At 37.4% G+C, this 27,726-nt stretch overlaps 1 protein-coding gene across 2 annotated transcripts in view; it reads left to right on the top strand.

Annotated features, from left to right (window-relative positions):
- Positions 1-27,726, top strand: part of LOC114036382 (glutathione S-transferase-like) — a 48,860-nt gene continuing 21,134 nt past the window's right edge. Inside the window, exon 1 of one of the 2 annotated variants that reach the window (XM_027852888.1) lies at positions 1-959. The gene's annotated coding sequence lies outside the window, so the exon portion shown is untranslated. The remainder of the gene's footprint in view (positions 960-27,726) is intronic. The other variant, XM_027852887.1, reaches the window with a different exon arrangement.

Genomic DNA, 27,726 nt, shown 5'->3' with positions numbered 1-27,726 from the left:
ACATAAAAATCCTTTTGTGCTCAGTAAGAAAATAAGACTGAAGACCAGAATTTGGCAAGCTAGAAATTAATGAAAGTTATCCCACTGACTTGAGGAAGGAAATGGAATCATGGATTCTTAAGTATTTAGTCTATTCACTCAAACCTCAGGGGAGGATTTGAGTGAACCAATAAAGTAGAACTAGTTCCAAAAAATTTATTTTCATTTTTCTGTTTAAGTTTCAAATCCATGAACATGCAAAGAATCTGTGATTTCTTTGGTGTGGTGATTCCCACCATCACTGCAGTTCTCAATCTTAATCTGTTACTTAGTTTTCCAAAAAATGCCCTGCAGAATTGCTAAAGGCTATTTAAAAAGCTTAGGTGACTTGCCCAGTGTCACATAGCTAGCAAGTGCCAGAAGTGGGATTTAAACCCAGGTATTCCTGACTCTGGGCCCAACGCTCTGTCCACTGTTCCCACCCCACCTCTAAAGTTGAACATATAACAACTGATGTGTGGATTTGTTTCACTTGACTAAACTCGTTATGAAGAGGATTCTATTGGTAATCGGCAGAGAAAGTGGAAAGTAATGAGGATGTACAAAAAGGGAAAAAAATCAACAATAAATATTTTTAAGAAGGGAAAAATAATAATTACTTGGGTATTGCATAAGAGTGGAAAGTGTAAAGGAGTGGTGGGTTCAGTAACATTGCAGGTCAAAGCTTACAGGCTGATGAGTGGGAGGATTTGGTCCATGAGTAACTGCTGCACTTCCAGCCAAAGTGAGATGGGAGTTGGGGACAGGGGAAGGCAAGCATTCATTAAACACTGACTGTGTTCCAAGCACAGTGGTAAGCACTTTGCCGATAGTATCTCATTTGGTTGAGAAAGGAAGACTCAGTCTCAAAAAGAAACAAAAATCTCAGTCTACTGGGGAGATAATGCCCAAGCAAGCATGAACAAACAAGATCCATACAGGTAAGAAGTAACATCAGGTTATTTTTTGTGTGGGTTTTACTTGATTACAACACTAAGTTCTGTTCTTTTAACTTGAGAATAGTTTACTGCTCATTAGGTATGACTGTGGATAAATTAAACAGAGAAAACATTGCCAGCTTGTAGGCTTGGTAAGATTATGAAGAACATGAACCATGCCATATTAACCAAAAGGTTATCTGCATTATAATACATAGCTGCTTTTTATGTCTAAACTATGCACAAATATTGGAATGTTGCAAGGTTATTCACCACCATCATGGTGTTCAGGCATCTTGGGACTTCAGAGATCTTAGGGTGCTGAATCAACATTTAGCTTATGAATTTTGTGCAGGGTTAATGAAATAATGGGGTCAGAAGATTCTTAGGGATCACCTACCCAATCCCCTCATTTTAGGGACGAGGGAACAAGCCCTGAAAAGGGAAGTGACTGACTAAGACCACCCAGCTAGAAGAGAGGAAATGAGTCTGGAAAAGCATCTGGAAGGATAGGGCTGATTACATGGATTTCAGGCAGAGCTTTGTCCAGGTCCCAGATTTGAAGCCAGAAAAAAGGTGAGACACTGGTGTGTATCTTCTTTTGCCTCCTCCAGCTCCTGGAAATTAGTTGGCCCTCAGCCGCTACAGCTGGGCAGATTTACAGACTTCTCCAGGGGAGATTTGCCATATCTAGCTGGGGAGAGATCAATGCCCATTTCATCTGCCCCTACCCTTTTCATATACCCTAAGATGACTAAAATGGGTTTAGTCATAGGTAGCCTTATAAATCATACGTTTCAGGGGCAGGGAGAAAATTTCCCTGACCATCATATAATGCCTCCCTATGTGCTTAATGTTACCTGAAATTTCTTTAATAGCAAAAAAGGCCTTTAAACAATTAGGGACAAAAGCCTAAAAGGTAAATGCCTATACTCTTTGATCTAGCAGTACCACTACTAGATCTGTGTCCCAAAGAAATCATAAAAAAAAGGGAAAAGAACCTACACACACAAAAATATTTATAGCAGCTCTTTTTGTGGTGGCAAAGGATTGGAAATTGAGAGGATACCCATCAACTGGGGAATGACTGAACAAATTGTGGTACATGAATGTGATGGAATACTATTGTGCTATAAGAAATGAAGAGCAGGCAGATTTCAGAAAAACCTGGAAAATCATACATGGACTGATGCTAAGTGAAATGAACAAAACCTGGAGAACATTGTACATACTATTAGCAACATTGTAGAATGATTAAGTGGGAATGACTTAGCTCTTCTCAGCAATACAATGATCCAAGACAATTCCAAAAGAATCATGATGGAAAATGCTATCCACTTCTAAAGAAAGAACTGATGGAGTCTGAATGCTGATTGAAGCATACTATTTTCACTTTTTTTGTTTTGTTTTTAATGGTTTTTTCCTTTTGTTCTGTTTCTTCCTTTACAACATGACTAATATGGAAATATGTTTTATCTGATTGCACATGTATAGCCTACATCAGATGGCATGCCATTTTGGGGAAGGGGATGGAGGAAGGGAGAAAAATTTGGAACTTAAAATCTTTCAAAAAATGAATGTTGAAAATTGTTTTTACATGTAATTGGAAAAATAAAATATTATTAAAAAAGAAAAAAAAAGCTAAATGCCTGGTAGAAGCAACCCACAAATATAGGATATAGACATTTGAGTCCATTTCTTAGAATGGGTGGATCAACTTTTATATTTTTTATCCATAACCAATAGCAGAGCCAGGGTGGCACGACTTTGTTTCAAGGCTTGGAAATTTCAAAATTAAAACATTTATGATCCTTCAATGTTATAGAAACAACTGAGTTTAGCACCTAGTTAGCAAGAATAATTAGTTAAAATAGGGAAATATGAGATGACCCATGCTTCATTCTCCACACTTCATTCCCCTCTACTCCCTAGCTCTGCCAATCCAGTGAGCTCTTCCCCTCACCTGACATAATCCCCGTTTCCTTCTCCTTTTCCCCAGCAGTTTTCCAATCACAAGCTTTCCAGTATTCCAAGATCACTATCATGGTCTCAGGTAAATTGAGGGTATGTTTCAAGCACTTGTTCTGGGTATATTTAACACCCCTTGCTTTAGGTTAAAAAACTACTATTTATGGCTCTTGCCAAGTAGTTGGATAGCTACAGCTTTGTGATATGGTTTGAGATTTGCTAATGTTGTGTCTCCTTCATTTGCTTCAATTTTTTTACCTTTTGTTCCTCCAAATTAATTTCATTTTATCTATTTCTATAAAGTCTTTCCTTTGGTAGATTGATTGGTATAACTTCTAATCTATAAATTAATTTAGGCAGCATTGTCATTTTCACTTTATTGGTTTGATTCAACCACAAACAATAACTATCTTTCCAATTACTTAATTCTCTCTTTATTTATGTAAAGAATGTTTTGTAGAAGAGGCCATCTTCATGACATCCAATGAATTTGAGCTGAAATGGACTGGTACTTAGAACACAGTGGATGGATTTTTTTTTTTTTTAAAGATTCAGCTCCAGGCAAGTCATCAGAGTGTTCACTTTGGAGTCTTGTGACTCAGGTTCAATTTAGTCATTGTCTTTAACAGCTGTTGAGAAAGAACAGCTGCAGGAACTTTGCTTCTTGGAATGAGTAGCTTCAGAGGAGGCTGGACTGCATTCAGTTATGAACTCACTTGTTGTCACTGTCCACCTATACAGAGAGATGGGAAATACCTCTGAGCTTTTACCTAACATGTTTAGTGACTTTTACCTAACGTATTTAGTGACTTTTACCTGTAAGGCACCTTACAAAGTGCTAGGGAAACAAAGGTGGTAGTTGTAATAATTAAAAAAGGAAGGATGCTGAAATCTTAGAAAATATTTCAGTCCTGTTATTCTCCCCTTCTCCTCCCTCCCCCCCCAAAAAAGTGACCAAGAAAACATCAGTGACTCTTGAGTCCTAGACCAATATTTTTTTATTCTGTACCTGTGGTTTCATTGGTATATGGGGAACTCCTGAAGCCCTCTACTAACACAGATTTGCACCTATTTTGCAATTCATAGCTTTAGTGATTGCCTGGTGGCAATTTAACTGCCAGGTTAAATGATTTGCCCAGCTCAGCTGGACTTGTGTCAAAAGCGGACCTTGAACCCAGGTCTTACTCAAGCTGAGGTTACCTCTCTATCCCTACACCACATCGCCTAGTTTTGTAGCATTATACAATTTTTTATGGGAATAATTTATATTGAGAGCATCTTTTATAAAGGTAGCAGAAGGTGACAGGTAGGCAGACCACAGTGTTGCAGTCACATAATTGACTGAAAAATAGAGGGAAGAAGAGATCCTGCTGTGCATTGTTTGTCAACTACCAGCATGTGCCGTGGGAAGAGCGCTAGAAGGGGAAGCAGGGGACCTGGGTTCAAATCCCAGTTCTGCCACTTACTCCCTGTGGGACCTTGGGAAAGTCTTTTAACTTCTCTTGGCCTCAGTTTCTTTATATAATGAGAGGGTTGAACTAAACTTTCTTTGCAATCCTTTCCAACTCTGTGATCCCATTAAACTCTATGCAAAAAGTAATTGTAAGCCCAAATTTGACTGGACCCTGGCCTGTCTCCAATCTGTTTATCACAAAATCATAATCTCAGTTTGTTTCTCAAAGACATTAAAAAATAAGTTGAGATTCTACTTTGTCTTATAATTATGCTGCTAGAGTTATGAGGTGACATGCTCCAGGTGAGCAAACCCCATTTGGAAGGAATGGATTCATCAGAATAGACACACCCTGATGTACCCAGAGCATAACCATACCAATCCTACACACAGATTTCCTTCCCGAATTTGATTGGGCCAGCTGTACCAAGGCCATAGCAACATGCCAAGGATTAGGGTAAAAGGATTATGGCCTTCCCAGTTTAGGAGATTATTTGAACAAAAGACCCATATGTGCAATGAGGACTTCAGTGCAGGGTCACTTTGAAAGTGACTTTATAGCCTTTAAAGCCCTTTATAACCTGACCTCCTACCTTTCCAGTTTTCTTAAGTCCTATGCACCCCTACATATTTTGTTATGCAGGGACACTGGCCTCCTTACTGTTTGTCAAATAAGATGCTCATTTTCCTGACTTCTTGCATTTCCATTGATTGTTCCCCATCCCTAGAATTCTCTTTCTGTCATGTCTGCTGCCTGGCTTTCCTGGCTTCCTTCAGCTTCTAGCTAAAATCCCCTCCTCTACAAGAACATTTACAGAGTCCCCCTTAATGCTACCTTCCCGCTTAATTATCCCTGATTTATCCTCAGAGGTGTGTGTATACACTACATATATGCATATATATGTGCATCTATCTATCTATCTATCTATCCATCTTGTTTGTACATAGTTATTTGCATGCTGTCTCCCCCATTAGGTTGTGAACACGTTGAAAACAGGGACTCTTTTTACCTTTTTGTATCCCCAGTGCTTAGCACTGTGGCATATTGTTGTTCAGTTGTTTCACTCATGTCTAATTCTTCATGACCCCATTTGGAATTTTCTTGGCAAAGATACTAGAGTAGTTTGCCATTTCCTTCTCCAGCTCATTTGACAGATGAGGAAACTGAGGTAAACAGGGTGAAGTGTCTTGCTCAGGGTCATCCAGCTAGTAAGTGTCTGAGGCTGGATTTGAACTTAGAAAGATGAGTCTTCTTGATTTCTGGACCAATTCCCTATCCACTGTGCCTGTCCACCTGGCTGCCCTGCCTAGCATATTAGTAGGTGCTTAATTAATGCCTGTATACTTGACTAAAAGTGACCTAGGAAAATGAGGGGGCTACTAGATCTGTTAGTTCTTTTCAAGTTCTAATGTTCTAGGCCAACCAGACTTGAAACTTTGGACTTTTCTCTCTCCTGACTCCAATCTACCCCACCTCCCACCCCATCTACCTAATCAAGTCATTTTGATTCTAGCCCTGCAATTTCTTCTATTTAACAGTTGCAATATTTGTTTAAGGTTGAATTATCTCTTGTTTTTAACTCAATCTCCTGGGGGTAGAGACCTTGACCTTGGGGTGCTGATAGCACTGTAGTCCTTCAGCTGTAAAAACATCATGGTTTAGTAACATTTTCTCCTTACATGATGGACACCTGCTGGTGAGATTCCTATTCCCTGCCTGAAGGCAGGTTGAAGAGGAGGACTGAGAGCCTTAACCACTTACTTACCATCTTTTTTACACTCTCCTCACTCCAACCCTGTACTCATGGGCCTGACTCCAGGCTTCCTTTCCTTTCCTTCTTTCCTTCCTTCTCCTATGCTCATGCAACAGAATACTAATTACATTTACACTTCTCAAAGTTTGCAAACCTCAAAGCTTCCAATTTTTTCTAAAAACAGACGACCACCACCACCACCACCACCACCACCATATTTGATAGTTTTTTTTTTTTTGGAGGAAATCAGGGTTAAGTGACTTGCTCAGGGTCACTCATCTAGTAAGTGTCAAGTGTCTGAGGCCTGATTTGAACTCAGGTCCTCCTGATTCTAGGGCTGGTGCTGTATCTACTATACCACCTAGCTGTCCCTGGGTTCTCTTTCTGCCCAGCCAAAGGCCAAGTGTATCACTCCCTGGTGATCTTCTGCCTAGTCTCCAAATCAATGTCAAACAATCAGAAATGCCCTGGAGCCACTGGATTTGCTTCAGTCTCAAGAGCCTAGGCAGGAGTCAGCCCTACTTAGGAATAGCTAATGACTGGCATCTCAGGTGGGTTTTTCTACATTTAGTTAGCTAAAGTTGTTTATCACATAATTTGGTTGTTTACTTCAAAATTGCTGATAAAATTGTGTATAATATTTTCTCATTGGTAGACTGACTTATTGCATGGTCTTGATGTTTATCATCTGTTTTTAAGAATATACTTGTTGTTCAGTCATTCCTGACTAAATATGTTATAGCTTTGTGACCCCATTTGAGGTTTTCTTGGCAAAGATACTAAAGTGGTTTACTATTTCTTTCTCTAGTTCATTTTACAGATGAAGAAACTGAGGCAAACAGGGTTAAGAAACTTACCCAGCACCACAGAGCTAGTAAATATCTGAGGTCATATTTGAATTCAGGAAGATGAGTCTTCCTGACTCCAGGCCAGGCACTCTATCCATTGCACCATCTAGTTGCCCTTTAAAAATACACAAGTGTTGTTTATTACATCATACCACATTGGAACTTAACTTAGCATTAAAAAAAAACTTATAAAAAACCAATCTACTAAAAAAAAACATCAATCACAAAATTGAGGCTTAAAACCAAATGGAATCAGTTACATTAAATCAACAAATTATCTTATTAGGGTAATAAAACTTATTTACATGAACCCTTTCCCCTTCCTTCTCTCCTTACCTTTGCCCCTTCTCCCTCCCCTTTCTAGTTAGGGGTATGTCCACTCTAAGCCTATGAAGACTACCCTTGACAGAATGAGTCTAGAACAAAAAAACAATATGTTCCAAAGGCCATGAAACAGCTAGATGGTGCAGGGGATAGAGTGTTGAGCCTGGAGTCAGTAAGACTCATCTTCCTGAGTTGAAATGTGTCCTCAAACACTTCCTAGCTGTGTGACCCTGGGCAAGTCACTTAACCCTGTTTGCCTCAGCTCTCATCTGAAAAATGAGCTAGAGGAGGAAATGATAAACCATTCTAGTATCTTTGCAGGAAAACCCCAGATGGGGTCACAAAGAGTTGGATGTGAGTGAAAAATTAATGAACAATCAAAAACATTTTGCCCATAACTTTTTACAAAATGCTTCTTTTATTGTACATTCAGAGAATTATATATATATATATGTATATGTACATACATATATCTTGAATGCATATCCTTAAACTGCCAGTCTTATTTGGCCATTGGAAATTGTTGAATGCAAAAAGGGACTAGATTACAAAATTTATTTGTGGACTGTGGGAATGATAGTTGGGAAGAAAACTATTTGTCCATTACAGATTTCTAGGTACTTTTTGCTGCTAGTTTCACATAGTATTTATTAACAAATATTTTTGTAAGCCTAAAAGTGATTCTTTGAAAGTTTGGAGAAACTTGACCAAAAGACAGGACAAAAGCACTGGCACTTGAGTGTTGAATGTCACTGTGTATGTGAAATTACATATTTTGGGATAGCGTGAGCTTTTAATGTTAGGTCATATTAAACTCTGAAGTCATGTTAAGCAGACCCAATTTTGGAAGTGTAGCCATAACTTTCTGATGTTAGTAAAATAAATTTGGCAACTTGAAATGAAAACATGCCAAGGTTTTGATACGCTTGTCTTAAGATATTAATGAAACTCTTCTAAACACTGATGCGGTGTCCAGATTCTCAGATATTTGTTGCATAAGTTTTGCTTAGCTGTGTTAACTCTCCCCAACCCCACCCGTGAATGTCTGATGCATTGCAATCCTCAAACAGGTGGTTATCTTTGTTTTATTGGCATAATCAGTGACTTGTGCATTCAATGGTAATGTCTTAGTAAGTTTTATCAGCCAGCAATATTGTCAGTTCATAAATAAGGATTCAAAGATCATATGTTAAGAATGGATTTAAACTTGCTAGATGTAAAGACTGACCTTCAAGTCACTGTAGGTTTAGTTATTGCTTACTGGATTAGTTTAGATGCCAGCACTGCATGTGCTGTGCATATTCTAGTGTTATTAAAACAAAAAGTTGAACTGCAATATATGTATATATTATATACATATATGTTATTGCTAGTATTTCTCCATGAATAGATTCTATAAGCTGCAACCACCATTAACAGGACATTGTCATCATGGTCTCAAGACCACAAGCCCTAATTTTATTATACTTTCCTTTAAGGACCTTCGTAGTCAAGTCAAGTCAACAAGCATTTATTCATTGCTAGAGCACTGGGCTTAGAATCCAGAAGACTCATCTTCATGAGTTAAATCCATTCTCAAATACTTCTTAGCTGTGTGACCCTGGGCAAGTTACTTAACTCTGCTTGCCTCAGTTTCCTCGAAGTGCCTGAGGCTGGATTTGAACTCACAAAACTGGGGGTAGCTAGGTGGTGTGGTGAATAGAGTGCTAGAATCCTCTTCCTGAGTTCGAATCTGGCCTCAGACAAAAGGTTATATTATAATAGATGAAATCAACTTATAAATGGGAACTGAAGTGGGGAGAGTGGTAGAAAAAGTCCTGTGGAGATGAGTCAGTAGCCTCCAGCATCCTGGAAAGGAGGGAAAAAATGGATGGCCTGGACCTCTTCTTTAATTTGGAGGTTCTGAGAGTAATCTGTCATTCAGAGAGAGAGAGAGTCAGAGAGATAGAGACACAGAGACAGAGATCCCAGGATTGGGAGTAGGGTACTTCCATCATGAGAAGTCCTGGGGTGGAGTGAGTTACCAGGGGAAGAGGTTATAATCAAAACAAACTCAAATACTGAAAGGGGACAGGATTAGAAAAAAAGGAAGAAATAGTAAAAAAAAAAAACAAAAAAAACAACAAAACCAAACTTGGTTCAGGGATGATGTAAAGAGGAGAACTGCAACAGAGAGAAAATGGGCTATTGCACTTATAAGATCACAAGAAGGAAACTCTCTTTTTTCTACCACTTTCTTATTTGCAAAGAGGAAGGTGAAAGTAAAGAGAGAGAAAAGTACACACACAATTAACAATAACTAACAATGTGAAAGGATTGAACTAACCCACAAAATGGAAGAGGATAGCAGCATGGATTAAAAAGCAGAACTTGACGATATGTGGTTTAAAAGAAACACCCCCCCCCAAAAAAAAGAAAATAAACACACCTGACACAAAGTTTTACATAGGATTAAAATGAAGGGCTTAAATAAAGTCTATTATGTTCTAAACAACGTGTTACAATTAACAAAAATTATGTTCAGGCCTATGGTTCTATACTTCACAGTTTTTCAATATGTGTTCTGTTTCTTCAGTTCTTTTTTAATACTGAAATGGATTTTTCAAGAACCCAAGGTCACCTCCACAAAAGTCTTCCTCTGCTACTTCTGTGGGATGTGAAATTGGATCTTGGTTCCTCCAAGACGGTGATAGAGGACCTCAAGTTTTGGCAGGTCCTACCAAGTGAAAAAGGCTGCAAATATTGACCCAGGAATGAACTGCATGCCAATAGTCCAAGGATAAGCCTAGCTACACTCAGAGGAGCTAATCTCTAGATTGGCTGCATGGCAAGGATTTTTTTCAGCTACATCAAATCAATTCTCAAACACTATCTATCTGAGTTATAGTAGGAGTTGCAATTCATGTTGAAGAGAGTATGCACAGTTGGATGAGATGACATCTCCTTGATGCACAGAAGGATGGACTCTTGTAATAATAGTATTTTTTTGAAATTCATTTAGTGCCTCTGTATTTTTCTCCTTCAAATAACTGCAGAATAAATAAGAGGTAATGGGTTTGTTAAAAAAAAAAGATTTTTTTTTTCAGAGTAGAGATAAACATTCTTCGCAGATGCTGATATAGGGTCACAAAATCTGACAATTTTAAAAGAAAAAGGTCAAGTTTGTTAAGCACAGTAAGTATTTGTGCATGTCACTTTCCATGTCTATATCTGTAGCTACCTTGTGCGTTGCATATGATAAGCCCTAAACCACGAGAGTTCTTTGTATAATCCTCTAAGTCAGTGATGTGAAACAAATCCCTGACAGTAACATATACACTTAGAAAACCACAAATTAACATTATCTATGTTGTATTGCATTTTTATTTATTTTGATAAACATTTCCCAATCACATTTTAATCTGGTTAAGGCTGTGCTCTGCTCTCAGTCATGTCCCTATTCTATAACTAAACCAATGTCAGCTGCACTAAGCCATTAGAAAATGGGTTGTGATCCAACCCCATGATCTGGAGACACAGATATTTTCCTTACCCTTCTCTTTAGCATTTGGGCAGCAGACCAAGACTGGAACCAGTGGCACTAATCAATGGAGATTTAACCATGCTCTGCTCCTCTGTAAATCCCATGAACCTCCTTGCTCTTGGTATAGGGTCTCCCAAGTAGCATATGAGTTGTTAAGTTTGGTATTTTTTGCATACTGTCAGTGGCTTGTTTAGTGAATATGGACATGTTTTATATTTATTTTTTAACAAATTAATTTAGTTTTAGTTTTCAACATTCACTTCCATAAGATTTTGAGTTTTAAGTTTTCTCCCCCTTCCTCCCCACTTCCCTCCCCAAGACGCCATGCAATTTGATATAGGCTCTAAATTTACATTCATATTAAGCATATTTTCACATTAGTCATGTTGTAAAGAAGAATTTGAACCAATGTGAGGAACCAGAAGAAAGAAGAAACAAAACAAAACAACAACAACAAAAAACAACAAATAGTACGCTTGCATTCAGACTCCAGAGTTCTTTCTCTGGATGTGGATAGCATTTTCCATCATGAGTCTCTTGGAGTTGTCTTAGATCCTTGCATTGCTGAGAAGAGACAAGTCTATCAAAGTGAGTAATCGCACAATGTAGCCGTTACTGTGGACAATGTTCTGCTGGTTCTGCTCATTTCACTCAGCATCAGTTCATATAAGTCTTTCCAGGTTTTTCTGAAATCTGCTTGCTCATCATTTCTTATAGCACAATAGTATTCCATTACATTCATATACCACATCTTGTTCAGCCATTCCCTAGCGGATGTGCATCCCCTCAATTTCCAATTCTCGGCCTCCACAAAAATTGCTGATATAAGTATTTTTGTACAGGTGGGTCATTTTCCCATTTTTATGATCTCTTTGAGATACAGACCTAGAAGTAGTATTGCTGGGTCAAAGGGTATGCACAATTTTATAGCCCTTTTGGCATAATTCCAAATTGTTCTCCATAATGGTTGGATCAGTTCACAACTCCACCAACAATGAATTAGTGTTTGAATTTTCTCACATCTTCTCCAACATTTATCATTTTTCTGTTTTGTCATGTTAGCCAGTTTGATAGGTGTGATGTAGTACCTCATTGTTTCCATGTGCATTTCTCTAATTAACAGTGATTTAGAGCATTTTTTCATGTGACAATAGATAGCTTTAATTTCTTCCTCTGAAAACTGCCTGTTCTTATCCTTTAACCATTTATCAATTGGGGAATGACTTGTATTCTTAAAAATTTGACTCAGTTTTCTATATATTTTAGAAATGAGGCCTTTATCAGACATTGATTGTAAAAATTATTTCCAAGGTTTTTGTTTCTCTTCTAATCTTGCTTGCATTGGCTTTGTTTGTACAAAAACTTTTCAATTTAATGCAATCAAAATTATCCATTTTGCATTTCATAATGTTCTCTATCTCTTGTTAAGTTATAAATTCTTCTGTTCTCCATAAATCTGACAGGTAAACTATTCCTTGCTCTCCTAGTTTGCTTATAGTATCAGCCTTTAAATCTAAATCATAAACTCATTTTTACTTTATCTTGGTATAGGGTGTAAGATGTTGGTCTATGCCTAGTTTCTGCTATACCATTTTCCAGTTTTCCCAGAAGTTTTTGTTAAATAGTGAGTTCTTATCCCAGAAGCTGAAGTCTTTGGGTTTATCAAACAGTAGATTACTACAGCCATTGACTACTGTGTCTTGTGTACTTAACCTATTCCACTCATCTACCACTCTCTTTCTTAGTCAGTACCAAGTAGTTTTGATGATTGCTGCTTTATAATACAATTTAAGATCTGGTAGGGTAAGTCACCTTCCCTTGCATTTCTTTTCATTAATTCCCTTGATATTCTGGACCTTTTGTTCTTCTAGATGAATTTTGTTATTATTTTTCTAGCTCTATGAAATATTTTTTTGATAGTTTGATTGGTACAGCACTGTATAAGTAAATTAACTTAGGTAGAATTATAATTTTTATTATATTAGCTTAGCCTACCCATGAGCAACTCTTGTTTTTCCAGTTATTTACATCTGACTTTATTTGTGTAAAACGTATTTTGTAATTGTGTTCATATAGCTCCTGGGTTTGACTTGGCAGGTAGACTCTCAAATATTTATAATGGGCACAGTAACTTTAAATGGAACTTCTCTTTCTATCTCTTGCTGTTGGGCTTTGTTAGTAATACATAGACATGCCAGTGCTGTATGTGTGTTTATTTTATGTCCTGCAACTTTGCCAAAATTGTTAATTACTTCACGAAGTTTTTTACTTGATTCTCTAGGATTCTTTATGTATACCATCATATCATCTGCAAAGAGTGATAGCTTTGTTTCTTCACTGCCTTTTCTAATTCCTTCTTCCTTTTCTTCTCTTATTAAAGCTAACATTTCAAGTACAATATTGAATAACAGTGGTGATAAGGGACACCCTTATTTCACCTCCGATCTTCTTGGTAATGCTAACAGCTTTTCCCCATTATATACAAAGCTTGCTAATGGTTTTAGATAAATGCTACTTATCATGTTAAGGAAAACTCCATTTATTCCTATGCTCTCTAGTGTTTTTTAATAGGAATGGATGTTATATTTTGTCAAAAGCTTTTTCTGCATCTATTAAGATGATCCTATGATTTTTGTGAGTTTTGTTGTTGATATAGTCAATTATGCTGATAGTTGTCCTAATATTGAACCAGCCCTGCATTTCTGGTGTAAATCCTACCTGGTCATAGTGTAATAACCTGTATTATAGTGATAAGTTGCTGTAATTTCTTTGCTGATATTTTATTTTAAATGTTTACATCTATATTTATTAGGGAAATTGGTCTATAATTTTCTCTCTGTTTTGGCTCTTCCTGGTTTAATTATCAGCACCATATTTGTATCATAAACATAATTTGGTAGGACTCCTTGTTTGCCTGTTTTCTCAAATAGTTTACATAGTATTGGAATTAATTGTTCTTTAAATGTTTGATAGAATTCATTTGTAAATTCATCTGACCCTGGAGATTTTTTCTTAGGGAGTTCATTGATGGCTTGTTTAACTTCTTGAATTCAATTTCTAAAGCCAGGTTCCCACTGGGGTGAAGGCTCCAATCAAATTCCTGCAGGTTTTTGTTTCTGAAGCTAGTGTCCGTATTACTTAAAAAAAAAAGTCTCCAGAATGGGAAACAAATCATCTAAAGACAGACATGCTTCTGAGTCTGAAAAAAAGAACTCCCACATTTTCCATGCATACTCACTATTGGTATAAAACTTACAGATTCTTATGCAGATGGAATTTTTATACCAGGAATGATCTTGCTGAGCAGTTTCCAAAAGAAGGATTCTTTGATTTTGATAAAATAGAACGTTTTAGAAATATCCTTGAATTCTGCAACTCAATGATGGAAAAGGATGAGTCAGAGGTCTATTTTGATCAACATGTAGAAGCTGCCTTGATATTTCAACAGTCAAATTTGAGGTCTTAATGATCCCACCCAACAAGAGTGAAAACAAAAATGTGCTTTCAGCCAGTCTGGTTTTCCTTCTGTTTCTCCTCTGCCAGCTGGGGAGAAGGAAACAGAAAAGAATCTTTTGGAACTTTACAAAGAACCCTAGGAGGTGAGGAAAATTCCTGTTGCTCCCTCAGTGCCTACCATTTTTCTTTACTCCACTCTCTTCCTGGACCTTTCCCCTAGTTCCAGGTCACACTAGCGATCATATAAATGTTCTCTTTGAAAATGAATTAATAAAAGGGAATGACTTGATGATGATGGTCCTCTTCACCAACTCCTTGGAGTAGACAGGAACCTCATCTCAGCGTCTAACCCTTGGGCCCAGGTGAAGTTGGCTATAGAGTTTACTATAGGAAACACCCAAAAAATGAGGAACAATTAACATGTGCCATTAATTGCTATAATCCCATGTTGGCAACTATGAAACAAGTCTTAGATGTCATGTTGCGCAATGGAGATAGGCAAAGGACTATCAGAAGAGGCATGGTGTCCCATTATTGACGCTGAACAAGGTCAGAACCTTGATCAGGCTCAACAGGAATTGCTCAAGGCAATCAACTGTCTGTCCTAAGTAAACAGGTTGGGGAAAGATTAATAACTGCAAGCAGAATGAGAATGAACAGCCAACAGACTACTGAAAATGTCCAAGGACAATTTTTGAAAGGTACTTTATCACAAATGAACCAGTTGACAATGCCGAGGAACTGGTGACAGCTCTATTTGTCCAATGTCTCCTCTCAAAATTCAGAAGCAGCTGCATAATGTCTGTATTTGGTAGCAGACTAAGTCTCCAACAATTCGCAGCCGTGGCAGACCAGTCTTCCTTGTCACTCTTCACTTTCTTCTCACTGTGTCCCCCCCCCCCTTATCCAATTAGTTGCCAAATCCTGTTGATTCTACCTTCATTATTGCTGTTTAGTAAATTAGTCATGCCCTACTCTTCATGATCCTGTTTGGGGTTGTCTTGGGAATGATGCTGGAATGGTTTGCCATTTCCTTTTCATGCTCATTTTATAGGTGAGGAAACTGAGGCAAACAGGGTTAAGTGACTTGTCCAGGGTCAAACAGCTAGTAAGTGTCTGAGGCTGGATTTGAAGTCAGGTCCTCCTGACTTCAGGGCCAGCAGTCTATCCACTGCACCACCTAGCTGTTACACCTCTCATATGCCAGTGCCCTGATGCAGGTCCTCATTATCTTCCCCAGAACAAGCCTGTTGGCTGTTTTTCTTGTCTCAAGTTTCTCCACACTGGAGTCTGCTCAGCTGTCAAGTTGGCAATCTTCCTAAATCAAGGGTCTGACTATATCATTCCCTTATTCAATAAACTCCAGTGCCTCCTTATCACCTTCAGGATCAAATATAAAATCCTCTGTTTGGCTTTTAAATCCCTCAAAATCTGTCCCTTTCCTAACTTTCAAATATGCTCACATTCAAATATTCCCCTCCAGGTACTCTTACAGTCCAGGGACACTGACCTCCCTGCTGCTCATCACACATGAGCTTTCCATGAGTTTTCACTGACCCTGCCTCAAGCTTCCCAATATCCATCTCCTGGCTTCCCTGGCTTCTTTCAGGTCCCAACTAACGCCCTATCTTCTGCAAGAATTCTTTCCCAGAGCAGAACCAGAAGGACATTGTACACAGTAACAGCAATATTGTATGATGCATAACTATAAATGACTCAGCAATTCTCAGCAATACAATGATCCAAGACAATTCCAAAGGACTCAGGATGGAAAATGTAATCCACAACCAGAGAAATTACTGATGCAGTTTAAATGCAGATTGCAGAACACTATTTTTCACTTAATTTTTTTCTTAGTTTTTTTCTTTTAGTTTGTGTTTTTTTTTCCCCCACAACATGACTGATATGGAAAAATATTTTGCATGATTAAATATGTGTAACCTATATCAAATTGTTTACCATCTCAGGAAAGGGGAAAGTAAGGGAGGGAGGGATAAAATTTTGAAACACAAAATTTTTTTAAAAATGAGTTCAAACTTGTCTTTACATGTAATTGGGAAAAAAATCAAAATCTTTTTTTGAAATTGAAACCCTTTACAGACTTCTTCAATCTCAGTTCCTTACCTCTGAGATCATCTCCAATTTGTCCTAAACATATTTTGTTTGTACATAATTGCTTGCATTTTATCTTCCCAATTAGAATATGAGCTTCTTGAGAATAAGGACCATTTTTTTCTTTCTTTGTATCCCCACTCAGACTTAATATAGTCCCTAGTACAAAGTAAATACTTAATAAACTTATTTACTTAACTTAGTAGAATAAGAAAAAGGATGCCTCTGAGGAAAAATTAGTGGTTCTTCAACTCCAGAGACTTCATCTGATCTGAGGGCCAAAGAATAAATAAATCGGAAAAATAAACTAACACAAATCAGAGCCAGAAACATGCTGCTCATTAACTTGTTTCCCCCAAATTCACCACATACTTCTATTGCTATAAATTTTTTTCAATAAAACCAGTCACCCTCATTATTCCCCCCAAAAGGAGGCGCTTCTACCCATTCCCCAAAACTTTCCTTGCTAGGACAGCCTGAAAGATAGTTTTGTCATTTCGACGGTTGATGGCTTTTGATGGTTGATCAAGCTGGCCCATATATTGAACACTCAGTAAATGACTACATACTTTCTTTTTAAAAAATATTTTTTCCCAATTACATGTAAAAAGAATTTTTAACATTCATTGTTTTTAAAAATAGTTTTCAGTTTTAAGTTCTATCTGTTCCTCTCTTCCCTCCCTTTCTCTGTGAGATGGTAAGCAATCTGATATAGGTTATGTGTGTGCAATCATGTATAATACTTCCATATTTTTTATTTTGTGTAGGAAAATGAAGGAATGAGAGAGAAAGAAAAGAAGGAAGGAAGGAAGGAAGGAAGAAAAAGAAAGTAAAAAATAGTGTGCTTCAGTCCATATTCCAACATCAGTTCTTTCTTTGGAGGCAGATAGTATTTTTCATCATTGTGAAATTGTCTTAGATGTATTGCTGAGAATTGCTAAGTTATTCACAGTTGTTCATCTTATAATATTGCTGTTACTGTGTATAATGATGCCATGGTTCTGCTTGCTTCACTTTGTTTCAGTTCATCTAAGTCTTCCCAGGCTTTTCTGAAACCATCCTGCATGATGACTTTATAATTTCCTTTCTGGTGGACACAGGTGCTAGCCACTCTACTGTCTATGTCCAAGATTTCCTTGATATACGATCAGTGGCATTACTAATAAGCTGGGTCCCCTCTGGGTACTGAATCTTTTTCTGTTACTTTAGGAGCTATTTCTGACCAGCATGCATGCCTTTTTGCTCAGCCCTCCCTCCCCCTCCTATGAATTTGTTTGGAAGACACCTCCTTTTTGAGATGACCTCATTTTATGTTGTACTCCAGTTGGGGTTTTTCTTCATACTCCAGATAGAGAATGAATGCACCATTTTGGCAGCTCTGAAACACTCCTCTGCACCTCAGCAACCTCTAATATACAGGAGTCAACTTTTAAATAAGTCCCACCCTGTCTGTGGTCCCAAGCATGTTAATCAGATAGGATGCATTTTAAAGCACTACCAGTTATGATGCTTTTGCCCTAAGTCCTCAGTATCCACTGTGCCTAGAAGCAGAGGAAGGTATCAGGCTGATTATTTCTGCCCTTATGAAATAAGGTATTACTATTCCAACTAGTAGGCCTTGTAATATTCCTATATTACCTGTCATGAAACCTGGAAGGGGCCCCTATTTATTTGTCTAAGACCTAAGGGATGTAAATTCTGTAGTTTTGCCTGTCTTCCCGGTTGTCCCAAACCCAGCCACCATATTATGTTGTACCTTCCAAATGTATATTATTTTATGGTTGTTGATCTAGGTTCTGCTTTCTTTTCCATCTTTACCCAATACCTGTTTCTTTTCACAAGTCAGAGGCTGCAATATACTTTCATGAGGCAGTCACAAGATTCTATAGAATCCTCTTCTCTGTTTTTACAGATACTTAAGACCTTAAAGATACTCTTTCAGGATGATTCTGTTCTTATTCAGAATGTAGATACCTCCTTCTTGGCAAGCTTGATTCCTTACATTTGGCCTCCAATCTAGCCACTTTTATGAAGGCAAACTAGGCCATCTTTTGCCTCAATCCTTACCTACACTTTAATTATTGAATGGATATTGCCTCAGACAAACTGAGACCTGGGAGAGACCTTACTTATAAAGGCTGTGGTTTTCCACTGCATCCAGGGCCAGTACCAGTTGTCTTGACCTATGTCTTGCCCCTGGACTCCAGTGACTCTGGAGGAGAGAGTGATGGGGATGACTTTGTGCAGCTCTGCCTCACTTAAATCCAATTCATTTGAAAGTCAAGACATCACCCTCCAGACATCATTGGTCCTTTTCAAAAACAAAGGACAAACAACAATAGCTATTAAGACCATAAAACTTCTGAAGGAAAACTCCTAAGGGGAAAAAAAAACCAACTTAGGTCTGCCTGAGGTCCATTACTTAGGTGGTAACATACGTCAGGGAGAGAGCCATTTCTGCTCCTGGATAGAGGCTTTTTAAAGGTTCTACACACAACGGCTATATCTCAAATGTACATTTTGAGGAAGACGATTAGGTCCTGCCTACAGCTGACTCTAGGGTTCAACCATTAAGTCCCTTCATGAACTAACTAAATACATTAGCCTAGAGCCTCTTGAGAATGAAACGGTCTTATACCACAATTAAGGCCTGAGGATTGCCTGACAATGTTAAACCTTTTTACCATGTCCTGCCGTAAGAATATTGAGATTTTTTTGGTTCATTCATTCCTTCCTTCTCAAATTATGTAACCTGAATTCTAGCCTTCTCCTCCTCTCGCCGTCTTCTATTAGTTAAGAAGCATGACTCATATGTAACTCATCAATCTAAGAGGCAATTCGTGGCCTGGGCAATCAACATGGTCATTGCAAGACTTTTGTCCTTGCCTCCAGAAAACTTGGGAAGAAGGGAGCTCAGGACTGATTTGGTTGCATTTTGGTTGTTTATCTCTTTGTTGCCACTACAGCCTTTCTCTTTATTAACGTTATCTTTTCTCATTCATGAGGCCTGTTCTGATCCCCTATTACTCCTTTAATTACCTTGTATTGTATATATATATATATATATATATATATATATGCATATATAAGCACTTATATATAGTAAACAGTCTGAATGCATATTTAGTAAATATATAGTTTATTTAGTATATATTGTAATAGTACATATTATAGCATGTATAATTACAATATTGTACTTTTGTATACATTATATATTATATAGAATATATTATAATATAACCTATATAATAGCATATATTACAATTTTATATATTATATGGAGAAGAAAATGGCAAACCACTCCAGTATCTTTGCCAAGAAAACCCCAAATGATGTCACAAAGAGTCAGACACAACTGAAAGGACTGAACAACAACATATATTATGTATTGTAATTTAGTATAAATTCAGTATATAGTTAATATCCTAGCTTGACTCCCTTATTTTATTAAATGAGAAGTCTAGTGATTTGGAAAAGTTGCATAAGACAGTAAGCAGCAAAGTCTAGATTCAAACCTACGGCTTCTAACTCCAAACTTAGCAGTGTGGAAGGTAGAGAAGGTAAACATTGGTTAGATTACAGAGGTCCTTACCCATAGCATTAGCTTTACTTGCCTGTCAAGAGACAAATGCTGTTGATAATATCTGTCAGAAACAGAGGGGCAGCTAGGTAGTGAAGTGGCTAGAGCACTGGCCCTGAAGTCAGGAGGACTTGAGTTCAAATCCAGATTCAGACCAAACACTTGACACTTACTAGCTGTGTGACCCTGGGCAAGTCACTTAACTCTGATTGCCTCACCAAAAAAATAAAAAAATTAAAAAAAAATAAAGCAAAAATTAAAAATATAAAAAATATCTATCAGAAACATCAACCTTAAGGATGTATTTAAATATTTCACTCCATCTTCAGATCTGGGACCAGATGTTTCCTCCACCAGGTTACACAAGTCTAAGCCTGCTAACTTAGGACGATTTAGCACTTTTGAATGCTAGAATGTTTTTGCAAACCAGAATCAGTTGCAATGTTTGCATTTTACTGTTGAGTAATGATTTGCTTGATTAGAGTTGGGTACTTTCCACCAAAGGACTGCTAAGTTTCCTCTGCTCCATCCCTCATAGGACATCTGAAGGACTGTAAATAACCCTCCAGGATAATTAATCCTTGACCTTAGATTCTAGTATCTGTACTTTTTTTTAAAATTGGACTTGAAATTTCACTGGAGTAGGGAACTTCCCTGAGTAGTCCCCTTCTAAGGTTCAGCAAACTAGCCTCCTCCCTGTGCCTCTGACATGACATTCTATTTCCTCTGTAAATAACCTTTGCACAGACTGTCCCTAGTACCTGGAACATTCTAGCATTCAAAAGTGCAGAGTCATCCTAAGTCAGCTGACTTAGACTAATGTAACCTGGTGGAGGAAACATCTGGACCAAGACCTGAAGATGGAGTGAAATATTTAAATACATCCTTAAGGTTGATATTTCTCATAGATATTATCAACAGCAATTGTCTCTTGACAGGCAAGTGAAGCTAATGCTGTGAGTGAGATCTCTGGTTCTTAGGATGCCTCATTTTCTCCAAAGTCCTAAATTGGGTCTTTCTTGATCCCCTTAGTAGCTAGCGACTCCCCCCAAAGTACTTTGTATTTCCATATGCTTATACAGTGTACCCCAAAAGTCTTAAGGAAAAAGTTTTAAACAAAAATTGTAGTAAGACTTTGGGGACATCCTATATGTGTGTGTGTCATTTCTTCTCAATTGAAGGCAAGGCAAGCAGAGTTTGGCCATGTCTTAGTATCCCTGGTGCCTTGTTCAGGGTCTGGCCCATACTAAGTGTGTAATTAATGTTTGTTGAGTGATTGATCACTCTTTCTCAACTCTCATAGCACTGTATTTCTATTTCTTATGCATTTGTTATATGACCTCTTTGTGTTTTGCTTATTCATGGATATGTTTTAACTCTTTTTTCAGTGTAAAGCTCCTTAAAGTGCTTAAATTCTATTTATTTTGCATTTTATTTATTTCTGTATCTCCCTTTTTAATCAGAAGAATGCTTTGCCTATAGTCACTTAAATGGTATAGTACAATTGTCCTAATTTACGTTTCTAAGTGGAAGAAACAAAGATCCCTAGGAATGAGACTATATAGCAAAGCACATAGTTCTGTGCACTCAGACAAAAGGGGTGGAGCCAAATGACCCATTAAAAGGCAGAATGATCCCCTGGCCAGATTCGCTGGCCAAAATATCCATCTTGAAGAGCAGCTGGGTGGCTTGGTGGCCCTGTAGTCAGGAGGACCAGAGTTCAAATATGGCCTTAGTCAGTTCTCGGATGAAGAAATTAAAGCCATCTATAGTCATCTGAAAAAATGCTCTAAATCACTATTGATTAGAGAAACGCAAATCAAAATGACTCTGAGGTAGCACATCACACCTATCAGATTGGCCAACATGACAAAACAGGAAAATGAGAAATATTGGAGAAGATGTAGGAAAATTGGAACACTAATGCATTGTTGGTGGAGTTGTGAAATGATCCAACCTTTTTGGAGAGCAATTTGGAACTATACCCAAAGGGCTATAAAAATATGCATACCCTTTGACCCAGCAATAGCACTGCTAGGACTGTATCCCAAAGAGATCATGCAAATGGGAAAAGGACCCACACGTACAAAAATATTTATAGCAGCTCTTTTTGTGGTGGCAAAGAATTGGAAATTGAGAGAATGCCCATCAACTGGGGAATGGATGAACAAGTTGTGGCATATGAATGTAATGGGATACTATTGTGCTATAAGAAATAATAAGTAGGCACCTTTCAGAAAAAAAACCTGGAAAGACTTGTATGGACTAATGCTGAGTGAAGTGAGCAGAACCAAGAGAACATTGTACACAGTAACAGCCACGTTGTGAGATGACTAACATTGATAGACTTAGCTCTTTTCAGCAATGCAAGGATCTAAAACATCTCCCAAGGTCTCATGATGGAAAATGCTCTCCATATCCAAAGAAAGAACCATGGAGTTTGAATGCAGATCGAAGCATACTATTTGCTGTTTTTTTCTTCTGTTTTGTTTTCTCTTTCTTGTGGTTCCTCCTATTGGTTCTAATTCTTCCTTACAACATCACTAATGTGAAAATGCTTAATAGGAATGTATATGTATAGCCTATATCAGATTGCTTGCCATCTTGGGGAGGGAGGGGGAGAAAAATTTAAAACTCAAAAGCTTATGAAAGTGATTGTTGATAAAATAAATTAATTTTAAAAAAAGAAGAGGGAAAAACATAAAAAAAAATGACCTTAGACACTTGACAACAGCTGTGTGACCCTGGGCAAGTCACTTAACCCCTATTGCTTCACACACACACAAAATGAGTTTCTAAACTTTTTCTGTGTAGTCTACTGGTCTTTGTGTGTTCTCTGTGGCTTCTGCAAAACTTCTCCCAAAATTCCCATATTATGCTGACCCACAGTATATCAAAACCTCAATGGGGGAAAGTCATGATATGGAAGGGATAACTGTTCTCATAGAGCTGGAAGGGACCTTCGAGATGGTTTAGTTGGACCTCCTCATTTTAAAGGATTACACATATTTGTTTATTTTTACTTTTGCAGCAACAACCTAATTTATTGTTTGATAATAAAGAAAACTTGTCTGACAGTATATACAGTATTCTTTCCTAGTAGTTCCCCACCTTTCTGTTGTGAGGGAGGATGTTATGTTTCATTATGTCCTCCTGGACCTTCATTGACTTTTGCAGGGATCTAACATGGTATTAGAGCTGGTTCTAGCACACCCTTGTCTGGTACTATATTTTACTTGGTGGTAGTGACCTGGAGTGAGATCAATCTCCCAAGAAAGAATGAAAAAAGCTTGGCCTTGAAGCTAGATTGACCTGGGTTCAGGTGGGATTGTGTGGGAAAAAAAGATCAGAATGAGACATGGAATCCAAAAGCAAGGAGCCTCCACAGTGGGTGAGGTTCACAAAAATACGGTGTTTACATCTGGTTACTAGAAAATGGAACAAATTCTCTCTGAGAAGTTCTCATCTAAAAAGGCGGGGAGAAAAGTATTTGAGGCTAGTCAGTATAGCCCAGGGGTAGGGAATCTTTTCATGTTGGAAGGGTACATTAATATTTAGCTGTAATCATATTCAAGAAACTTCAATTAGATATACTTAAAATGTACATTATTTTGTAAAAATCTAACGAGTATGTACGTAATAATTTCAAAAAATGAAAACTATTTGTTAATTTTAAAGTTAACTTTAACGTAATAACTTTAAGAAAATAGTGAAGCTTTAAAGCTAGGTGACAAGTGGGGAGAGTTTGGGGAGGAGAAGTTTAAAGTTTAATGGCTTTGTTGTGTCTGCTATTGGTTGGAAAACATTTGAATATTTGGTTGCAGCATGGAGGTCCACAGTTTCAGTTGATTCAGTTGATATTAGAGTCATTTTGATTTGACATGATATCACACAGAAATGCAGCATTCCTACAGAAATCTTCTTTCAGTAATTCACATTGCTGATTCTGTTCATAAAATTTAACTATCTGTCCTAGCAGAGATAAAATTTTGGCTAACACCTGTCCCTGTGATAGCCAATGCACTTTCGAATGATATGGCAAATCCACACTGAATACCTCATCGGTCAACTTTTAGCATGTTACAGAACTGATGATGTCGTGTTGTATTTGCATGAATATAGCTAACAATATTTATAACTTGTTGCAAAGTGTCCCTTAAAATAGTAGCTTTGGCACAGAGAGTTTGTTGATGCAAGATACAATAAAAAGAAATGAGGGTATCTGGATCTGTTAATGCTTCTTTTCATCTGTGCAATAAACCCTTCATGGTTTCCTGTCATGGAAGGTGTACCATCAATACATACACTCACTAAATTTACCAAATTCAGTCTAACTTCACAACATTTATTTTGAAAGCTGTTGAAGATATCTATTCTCTGTGTTCTGTTCAAAAGAGTGCCCAAAGAGAGTAACTGTTCATGGCAAAGAAAATCTTCTGTTATTACCCAAATGAAGTATAAAACCTGTGCCCAGTCAGTACTATCGGTTGATTCATCCAGAGCAATTGAATAATATATATTTTCCTTTCAAAGTATAGCATGAAGTTATTCTGTTAAGTTGAAGGCTAATTCATGCAGCCAATCAGTCATGGTTCTCCTTGAAAGAGGCAGTTGTTTGTACTTTGAAATGTTATCGGAGGTCTAAGCATCCTACAACTTCGACAATGCATTCTTTCACAATTTCTACATCACTGAATGACTTCCCTTCTTCCCTGAGTATATAAGCTACTTTATAAGTTGCTTCAGTGGCATTATTTCCAGGTCTTATTGCTGCTTGAAAGACTTATATTTGTTTTTGCTTTTCATCTTTTAATTTCTGCAATACAACCTTTCACACCTCTCCCTCTAATTTAAAATATTTGTGGTCCTTATGAGTGTTATCATGCTGATGAACATTGAATTTCATTAATGTTGATATTGCAGTATCACAAAGCAAGCAAATCATCTTATCTTTAGTAGAAACAAGATAATATCGTAATTCCCAATCCTCATTTAAAAAATCTGTTTTCTTCCTTCAGGATTCTTTTGGTCTTCTTTGAGATGATGGGCTGTTAAGCAGACATATTTAAAAAATACTGGAATTCACAAATTCCACTTCAAACAAAAACACAGTGCACTGTGGTCAAAAGCTGATAACTGACCGGTGTAGTCAACCTCCATAAACTCTCACCAACCAGCCCCTTTCAGCAGTGGCACCAGTCAGGTAGGGGAAGTTAGAACTAAATAATGAGTGTAGCAGCCATCAATTTAGTCCTTCTGCCTTACCCTTATTAGAACCCTTATGGTTCTAATAGTGCTGGTCAATCTGGGAGGATTATTTCATTGAAAATTATTTTATTCTTTGATATTTTAAATATATTTATTTTAAAAATAAAATAAAATATGAAAAACAAGCAAAAATGTATTAATAAAAATAAAATGATAAGTTTTGTAAAATTTGGATTCAGTCCAAAGGCTCCACTTAAGAACCTAGAAGGCTACAAGTTCCCCACCCTTGGTATAGCCCCTTCCAGTTCGAAAATTATGTTTACTATGTGCCAGGTACTGTGCACTGACTGATAGAGCTAAGAATGTCAGTAATGAAATGGAAATTTGGGTTCAAATACTGTTTTTCAAGTCTTTTTTTAAAAAAAATGATTAATTTATTTTTAGTTTTCAATGTTCACATCCATAAGATTTTGAGTTCTAAATGTTCTCCTCCACCCTCCCTTCCCCCCTCCACAAGATGACATACAATCTGATATAGGCTATACATATGCATTCATAGTAAACATATGTAAACATAGTAAACATAAAAAGCATAGTAAACATAGTAAACATAAAAAAAAATTTTTACATCCAAGTCTTTTTAGATGGAATATCTTCAACTCCAAACCAAAGTTCATGTGAAGAACATTTCATATTGCAATAGAGACTTGTTGCCCATCAATCAATAAGCATTTATTCATAGCCAAGGGGTTAGGACACTGGACTTAGAGTCAGGAAGACTTGCCTCAGATATTTAGTACTTGTGTGACCCTAGGCCAGTTGCTTCCCCTCACTGAGCCTCAGTTTCCTCATCTGTAAAATGAAAGTATTTGGACTCAATTGTCTCTAAGGTCCCTTCCAGTCCTAAAATTATGTCACTCTATAACAGGCACTGAGACCTGACTGATAGAGCTGGGAGGAATCTTAGATTCCAACCCTTCCCCCCATTTGACAGATGAGAAAACTGAGCATCAGAAAGAAGCTGTGACTTATATCGAGTCACACAAATAATTTGTGGAAGAAATGAGAATAAAAGCCAAGTGTCTTGACTTTAATCTAGCATTCTTTCTATTTCACCTCTTCTGCAAAATATGCTTCTTCTCCTTCTATGGCTTACCTGGGAGATTTCTGAGGAGGTATGGCCATGTGGAAGGATAATTTGAGCTAAATAAGAAAACCTGGGATTAATAATGTTAGCTAACATTTACATAGCACCTGCTATCTCCCTGGCACTCTGCTAAGCACTTTACAATTATGATCTTATTTGAGCCTCATAACAGCCCTGGGAGGTAAATGCTATTATTATCTCCAATTTACAGCTGAAGGAAGTGAGGTAAATAGATGTTAAATGATTTGCCCAGGCTCACACAGCTAGTAAGTATCTGGGGCTGGATTTGAACCCAGGTCTATTCCTACTCCAGGTCTATCACACTATCTACTGTGCCACCTAACTACCAAACAAACTCACTAACCTAAGTCAGAGATGTGTTGGAGCCAGCTCTGAGCCTTCCTGAGAGCCAATTGTTAAATTTTCAATGTGAATGTTTGCACCTTGGGAAATTGGCAAATGTTACAAATCAGGGCTTGATTTGTTGTTTTGTTGATTGTATGCAATTAAGAAAGGAATGGAGAAAATATTCATAATGTTAAATGTTAATAATGAAGATTAAATATAAAAAGTGTGTCGTGGGTACATCTCCCCTCCCATCAGATGTTGTTAAATATTTACCAGCACACCCTTGAACCCAGTAATAATATTATTAAAATTATCCTTATATTAAGAATTAGAAATAGCTTGTAGATTTCCATGGCTAGATTAAATTATTTTTTTCTGGATCTAAAAAATTAAGCATGCTAGTTTAATTTGTAAAACAGATAGTACTATAAAGGATTTTAATAGACTAGTATAAATCAAGCAAGAGGAAAGGTAGCTTAATGGTTGAAGGATTGGGCCTTGAAGATAGAAAGGTGTGGATTCAAATTCTGCCTCCGAAACTTATTGGTTAAACTTATACTTTAGGAAATTCATTGTGATAGTTGGGTGTGGATTGGAAGGAGGAGAGAATGGAGGCCAGGAGACCAGTTAGAAGGCTATTCAGTCAGTCAGTCAATAAGCATTTATTAAGTGTTATCTACCACATATTATACTAAACACTACAAAGAAAGGTGGGCAGCCAGGTGGCACAGTAGATAAAAGTTCTAGAGTCAGGATGACCTGAGTTTAAATCAGACCTCTGACACTTTCTAGCTGTGTGACTCTGGGAAAGTCACTTAACCCTGTTTGCCTCAGTTCCTCATCTGTCAAATGAACTGGAGAAAGAAATGGCAAATCACTCTAGTATTGCCAAGCAAACCCCAAATAGGGTCATGAAGCTATTTTATATTCAGGTGGATATGACTGAAAAAACATTACTTGCTGCAAGTGAGCCATTCAGTCCTCCACGACCTATTGTCCTTCTTGAGTCCAATAGACATTAATTAATGGGGTTATCTATTTCCATAGCC

The sequence above is a fragment of the Vombatus ursinus genome, unplaced genomic scaffold (assembly GCF_900497805.2).
Source record: "Vombatus ursinus unplaced genomic scaffold, bare-nosed wombat genome assembly UNPS02009835.1, whole genome shotgun sequence".
Classification (NCBI taxonomy): Eukaryota; Metazoa; Chordata; class Mammalia; order Diprotodontia; family Vombatidae; genus Vombatus; species Vombatus ursinus.
The sequence above is the reverse complement of the archived record's forward strand: the minus strand, read 5'-3'. Positions and strand labels throughout refer to the sequence as shown.